General features: G+C 43.0%; 1 protein-coding gene across 3 annotated transcripts in view; it reads right to left on the minus strand.

Moving 5' to 3' along the window:
• Positions 1-6,436, minus strand: part of LOC146775920 (anillin-like) — a 284,167-nt gene extending 277,731 nt beyond the window's left edge. For all 3 annotated transcript variants that reach the window (XM_085639582.1, XM_085639581.1, XM_085639580.1), the window contains exon 1: positions 6,300-6,436. The gene's annotated coding sequence lies outside the window, so the exon portion shown is untranslated. The remainder of the gene's footprint in view (positions 1-6,299) is intronic.
• Between the last annotated feature and the right edge of the window lie 162 nt (positions 6,437-6,598).

The following is a 6,598-nucleotide window of genomic DNA, read 5'->3' on the forward strand; positions in this document are numbered from 1 at the left end:
CAAACAAGTCACTAAATAAATGTGGCAGCAGGTTAGCCTCCAATCTGATGCAGAGCCCGGCAAGAGCCGTGCTCGTGTGACTTTTAAACTGTGTCAGTTTTTCATTAAAGAGAACAACTTATGCAAGGTATAAGCCAGAATTCAGTATGTTTCGCTTAGGTCATATGAATTTGTGTCCTGTTTGTTTATTCATTGACTGGCACTGCAACCAAGGTCGGATTGGGGCAAAAAAATTAGCCCGGGCACTCAAAAAAAGCGCTCCACGTTTGCGGATCGCAAACTTTCATGGATCATTGTGTGTTTAGCTTTAGGGGCTTATTTTGGGGAGAAATGTGCGGTAAAATATGTCTAAAGTTTCAAAGGCCAGTAGCATCAGTCAAGACTAGAAACATTTATTCCATTACACATCACCTACGTCTTCTGACACATACCTTCAGGTCAATAAAGCTCTTATCATTGCATGCATCAATGAATGCAATTCTCTCTTAGATCCACAAGCCCTTGCTAACCCCCGGATCTCTGGATCCCCTGTCCAGAACTAAAACCCCTGTTCATCCTTAGGGATTCTCAGTCACTTCTGTCCAACATGGCCCCAGGGGTTCACACTCATCCTCAAGCCTGTAGGCTTCTGCTCGTCTTAAGGACCCATGGGTTCTGCAAATCCTAAAGGACATGAGTCTCATACTCCCTATCAGTTGGTCACCAAACTACCCACCAACCAATAGGATCTGTAAGCTCATTTCCACGATTTGGCCACCCAAGGATCCTGCTCGAGTTGAAGGCTCCAGCTCACTTTCCATAGCCTTTGTATTCCAGCTCATCTTCTGGTCACCTGATTTCCCAGTTTACCCTTAGGCTCAATAGCACTTGCTCACTCATACCTAAAAGCTTCAAGATACCCTCAGTTCACTGAAAACCATGCTCACCAGGAGATTTTGCAAAGCTCAAATTTCTGTGTAGTTCCCTTGCTGCTTGGAACAGTCACCACCAGGTCTCTAAAGCTACTCTTAACTCTAATTGGGCATTAGTGGGGTGAATATTTCTTTCAGGGTTATGGCTTCATTTAGGTCCATGAGCCTGCAGCTCACCCTCAGCTTTCTGGGGTTCATACTTACTCTCAGTTACCCAAAGCCTTGCTCGCTCTTAGGTCTAAAATAAGCTCCTGATTGCACCAAGGACTCCTGCAGTCAGTAGCAACCTGCTATCAAACCTTAATATTTTCAGAAGACCACCATTCCCCATAGAAATTCGATGGATTTCAGTCTTTGGGAGTACTTGGATTTCTGCAGTCTTCCAAACTCGATTCTGGGAAGTGGATTTAACACTTCCTTTAGGTGTCCAGCAACTTCTAAATCGAGCTATAGACTACTGGTCCATCAGAGAGCTAAGGTGTGTGTGTGTGTGTGTAAGGTACTATTGCACCATTTCCTTATTCTCTCTGACCAGAAAACTTCCAACATTCTCTTCTCCATCAACGCATTGTTTCATCATTTGCTGTACACTCTTCCGCCATCTCCTTTCGCCCAACTGGTCTCCCATCCTTTACTCTCTATACAAGGCTTCTCCAACGCGTTGCACGTGAGCTACTGGTAGCTCTCCAGGTAACAAAAAGTAGCTCTCCTGTGTGTAACCTAGCCTACCAAACTAGAAACTTTTGCTTTGATGAATTAATATATGTATACCAAAACTGAAAGCACGTATTTAAGATGAAAACTTGTTTCTTTTCAGAACTCAAACTGATGTTTGGAGAAAAATTACTGAATCTCCAAAATATATTTAAAGCTGATATTGGAGTAATAAATCTTGAGGTGTTGGGAAGACTTATTGCTAATAGTACATTGATGTCAGGAGCATTTCTGCTATGACTAGCATGTATTACTCACATACAGGCATTCTACATTGACAATACCTTTATTACGTTACTGCTGGCAAAAATGCCTGGAAAACTTAGGTGACCAATGCATGTACTCCTACAAATGGTGTCCACTAATGTAATCTCGCCTGATGTGGTCAGTATAACAACACTAAGAATATTAGTAGCTGGGGTGATTTTGATTGAACAGAAGTAGCTATTATTAAAGCAAAGGTTGGAGAACCCTATAATTCAACTCTTCACACCACACAATCTTTCCACTCCATTCCCCCGTTTGTCTCTCCGTCCCTCTCCCTGTCTCTTTTGGTCTCTTTCTCTCCTTTCTCGTTCCACTTTCATGTCAGAATGGAGATTTTCCGTTTCTATTCATTTTTTGGTAACAAATTGCAAAGTTATTTAAAAACTTTTGTGGTTCTTGGTGTTTTTCCCTCATTCTATTGCACAGTACTTGAATGAAACTACCAATCTCAGTACGAGAAAACTGGCAGCAGGCCACCTGTAACTTGTCTGTCCGATCGTTGTGACCTGTTGTGGGGGGAAAGGGCCTCCTCCCTACATGAAGACTTGTTAATTTTGCTGCTCAAAAGATGCACCTATCTCAAAGGCTCACGACACCACCTGAGGACCGGGATAGAAGGAGGTTTACCACAGGATGCAAGTCCTCCGGCCGCCCAATTGTCATTCTGCAAATAACTATTAATGGGCCCAATTTATGGCTGGCTCAGACCACTTCTCACTTGAAACTGCAGCAGTAAATTGGTTAGAAAATCAGCCCAGGTATGTGGGGCTGCTTTAACAACAGACGGAAAAAAATGGCCCACTAGCTGTCCCCCACCAGCCGGTTGCCTGCCTTGCCAACCTGATCCCGACTGCTCAAAGGCAGGCTGGTACGCTTGGAGTGTCATGTGCCCCACCACACCACACATTCATCAATGAAATGGAGGCTTGCTTTCAACACGGCACACTGATGCAAGCGTGCCATTTATATGTTAAGCAGATATCACGATTCAAAGCACTACAGCTGAATAGGTTTCTCCTGGAGTCACGCTTGCCATCTGCCTGCATGTATTTGTGTCCCACAGGGCGATGTGTACTCTGTGCCAGATGAAAATGTAAATTGTGCAACTAACATATTTGAATTTAATAAAGTGTCTTCAAAATTAAAAAGTGTTTCCTTAACAGAGTATTGTTTTACTTTAATGAATCACATATCACTGTACTGAGAGACATTTGTTCAAGTGGTTTTTAGGTCTCACCTGAGCTAGCGCGCACGCGCAGCTCTGCGAGGCTTCTAGTAAGGGCTTCCAACTCGCACCACACGCTTGTGCGTATGTGGTTTTTTTTGTTGCTCACACGCTATTGGCCTTTGCGTGTGTCTGTCTAAGAAAAACAGCACGCAATTAGCCAAAGGCAGGTGCATGTCCCGCCTTATCTCTCCCCTGGCCTAGAGAGCGAGCAGCAGCCCCGTGCCTGCTGCATTCCTTAAATTCTTTGCAGTGCGCATCTGTTACCAATTAGCGTGGTCGCCACGCTGCCCGGCTTGTTCTGTTATCGGGTGAATTATCACAACTCAGCACCAAAAGCCCCATGACGCTCCGCAGATTTTAACAGCTTGGCATCAGCACATGGCTCAGCGTGAACATATCTGGACTCTAACATTTTGAGGCTCATTTGTCAAAGCAGACATTACAGCAATTTCCAGGTCCCGTGCTAAAAAAGACGGGGTATCTCACCGTGAGGGAGGCGAGCACATTAATGTTGTTTTTGGCCGCACAGCACATTTCTGCGAAACAATTTCTTTACTGGGTCGATTTGGCTGTCTGTCATAATTATTAAGACAAAACAACCTACAAGTTAGGCGAGCAAGACACTTTCCAGCTTTTACGTCTTTGCTTTTAAAAAGCAGCGCAGATGCGACCTGCAATAGACCATGGACCACTGGATGTAAAGGGTTAACGTGAAAGGTTTTTGTTTAGTGCGGCATTTGACACTGAAATGGCCTCTTGGTGCTAAAGAAGAAATGTATGTTGCTATCAGTGCTGGTGATTGTATTCCAGCCTTACTGAATGGACAAAATGTAAGTCTGTGGCGGTGCCCAGAGGGCCCCTGTTCAAGGCAAAGCTCATGAAATCTGTAAAACGCTAACCGTAGTGAAATTTAAGGGGTCCCTCATCAAATATTTCAGGATAAGCCGCCGATTAGGTTGTTTAATTTCAGGAGAACATATGAGTTTTTATTGCACACCTAAACGAAAGACGAGCAGTCATTTAGAAGTCCAGCGGAAGCTCTTTCCACAATCGGGGGCATCTGTGTGTAAATAGCCTAAATCAAAGGCCAGACACTCTTAAATGTCTTAATTTATCCTGGGTCATTTTCATCACAATATTATGCCTACCTGCGTCCAGCGATTGCAGCTTGGCCTAATGCATAGGCTATAATTGTATGGAAACCATTTGGATACATACTGTAACTGCACCACATCATAATACTATTCCATGTCTGGGACTCAATGCCCATCTTCTCCCAGACATAACTGCAGTCTGCTCAAGCCCACTCTCTTCCTTTCATACCTCGTTATGAGTCTTCCTACCTAAGAATGTAGACTACTAAAAAGCACTTGGCGCAGGATCAAAGAAAATTAGCAAAATAATATATGGGATAACAATTTCTGCTATACATTATGAGGATATGGCTCCCCGTCCAACAACGGATAGATTTCAAGGCCATATGTTTGGTCCATAAGGCGGTCTTTGGTGGTGGAGCCAAGGATATCCACAAAATATTGATCCCCTATACTCCCAGCCGTGTGCTAAGGTCCAGTACTCAGAGCCTCATCCAGGTTAGTAGGATTAGGAAATCCAGATGGGGAGGTAGAGCCTTTTCGAACCGTGCCGCAGGACTTTGGAATGGGCTTCCTTGTTCGTTAAAATCAGTAGACCACCATCAATGTTTTAGAAAAGTTTTAAAAACCTGGCTATTTCAGGGAGCCTAGATTTGAAGACTGTTGTTCCATCTCTACACTTACCAGCGCCAAGACAATAGGCATTCGAGCGCTTTACAAGACTTATATCCTATCCTATCTTGCAAGTCACTGAGACTTCTGTGATCATATAGTGAAACGCGGCCAAAGACCGAGTTCATTTATAAGATCATGGAACACCAAGGTGGCTTGAAATATCCTTTCAAAGTATGGTAGTGAGTATTGTATTCCTTATAATAAATGATGACACCATTACTCTTCCCATACACTATCACTCTTCACACACACACACACACCTCTTAAAACCTTGGGGTATGGCTCCTTCATATGACAGTGATACTGTGTCTGCGAACGTGAAGAGAAAAACAAAAATACACCAGACACAGTTATTAATTTGTTGTAAAAACAAATAAAAATCAGTTTAATGTAATCAGATATACAAAAAAAAGGCTATAGTTCAAAATGAGTAGTAACACGCAGAGAGATTTTCTTTCTTCTAATAAACTGTATGTAAAAATATAAACATGTTGCCATAAATCTCTTCTTTCTGCCGATAATTGATCGTTTTAGAAAAATTAATTGAATAGACGCTTTTATTGTTTAAACTGCAGCTGCAAACATGCTCCATAACCTGCCCGTTATCTTGGCTGCTGGTTTTGGTAGCAGGCGTTATAACAACACAATTAACTGTAATAAAGCATTACGGTTGAACAGCTAGTTATTATCTTATTACAGGAGACTAATTAAATCACAACTCGACTATAACATTTATTTGCAATACAATAGGTCTCGCATTCACGCGAGTTTGAGCTATTAGTATTGTAATTGAACAATGCCTTTTATTTATGTTTTAAAACCCAAAACATAAATAAAAGGCATTGTCCTTTACAATGCTAATAGCTTAAACTCGAGAGAATGCGAGACCTATTGCATTGCAAAGGCTTGTTAATCATGCATTGACAAACATTATCACCGCGTTCTGGTGATAATTTTACTAGTGAACCCAAGTCAGTGTACACTATATTTTAGGCCTTAGTTATTACACATAGAGCAATATTATGGGCTATTTAAATAAACAGGAGGGTTTTTTGTACAGAGCACACTTCGAGTTAGGCCATTCCCTCAAGTGTGAAGGCCACGCCTCTTAAGCAGGGTTGCGACACGACTTTTAGATACACACCATCCCCCCAATGTATTCGTTCCACTTTAAGCCCTGCATTCGATGGCGGATGTAAATGCGCACTGGAGTGTGTCTGCCGGCAGAACATGGAAGCGTCTGATTAATAGTGTGGTGACGACTGGAATTTAAGGTGGGAACAATCGTTAATGACACATCTAATGTCACTTCCCAGAATGTACTGAACAGCGCGTGAGAATGGGCAAAACGCAATAACTACATTGGGGTTATTAATGAAGCACCGTTGCTGAGATAATCCCCGCTCTCACCTGAAGACTCGTCAATCTGCGCTGTATTTCAGCTTCTACGTCCGTAGGTCGGCATTCAGGTTTTTCAAATAGAGCGCCCAGCAGTGCTACTGAACTCCTCCCCTCGCATGCGCACTGCAGCACGTTGTGCACAGTGCATTTCCTGGTGTGTCGGAGGTACCTAAAAGCAGTGCGCATGCGGACCGAGAAATGCCACTCAAATTCCTTTTCAACTTCCTTGTCTGACCAAGTTAGCCAATAGCATCCGACTGTCACGCCCTTGTCAAGTAGTGTCGCTGGTTGCTAAGGGTCACTCTTCT

The sequence above is a fragment of the Triturus cristatus genome, chromosome 12, assembly GCF_964204655.1.
Source record: "Triturus cristatus chromosome 12, aTriCri1.1, whole genome shotgun sequence".
In the NCBI taxonomy this organism is placed as follows: domain Eukaryota; kingdom Metazoa; phylum Chordata; class Amphibia; order Caudata; family Salamandridae; genus Triturus; species Triturus cristatus.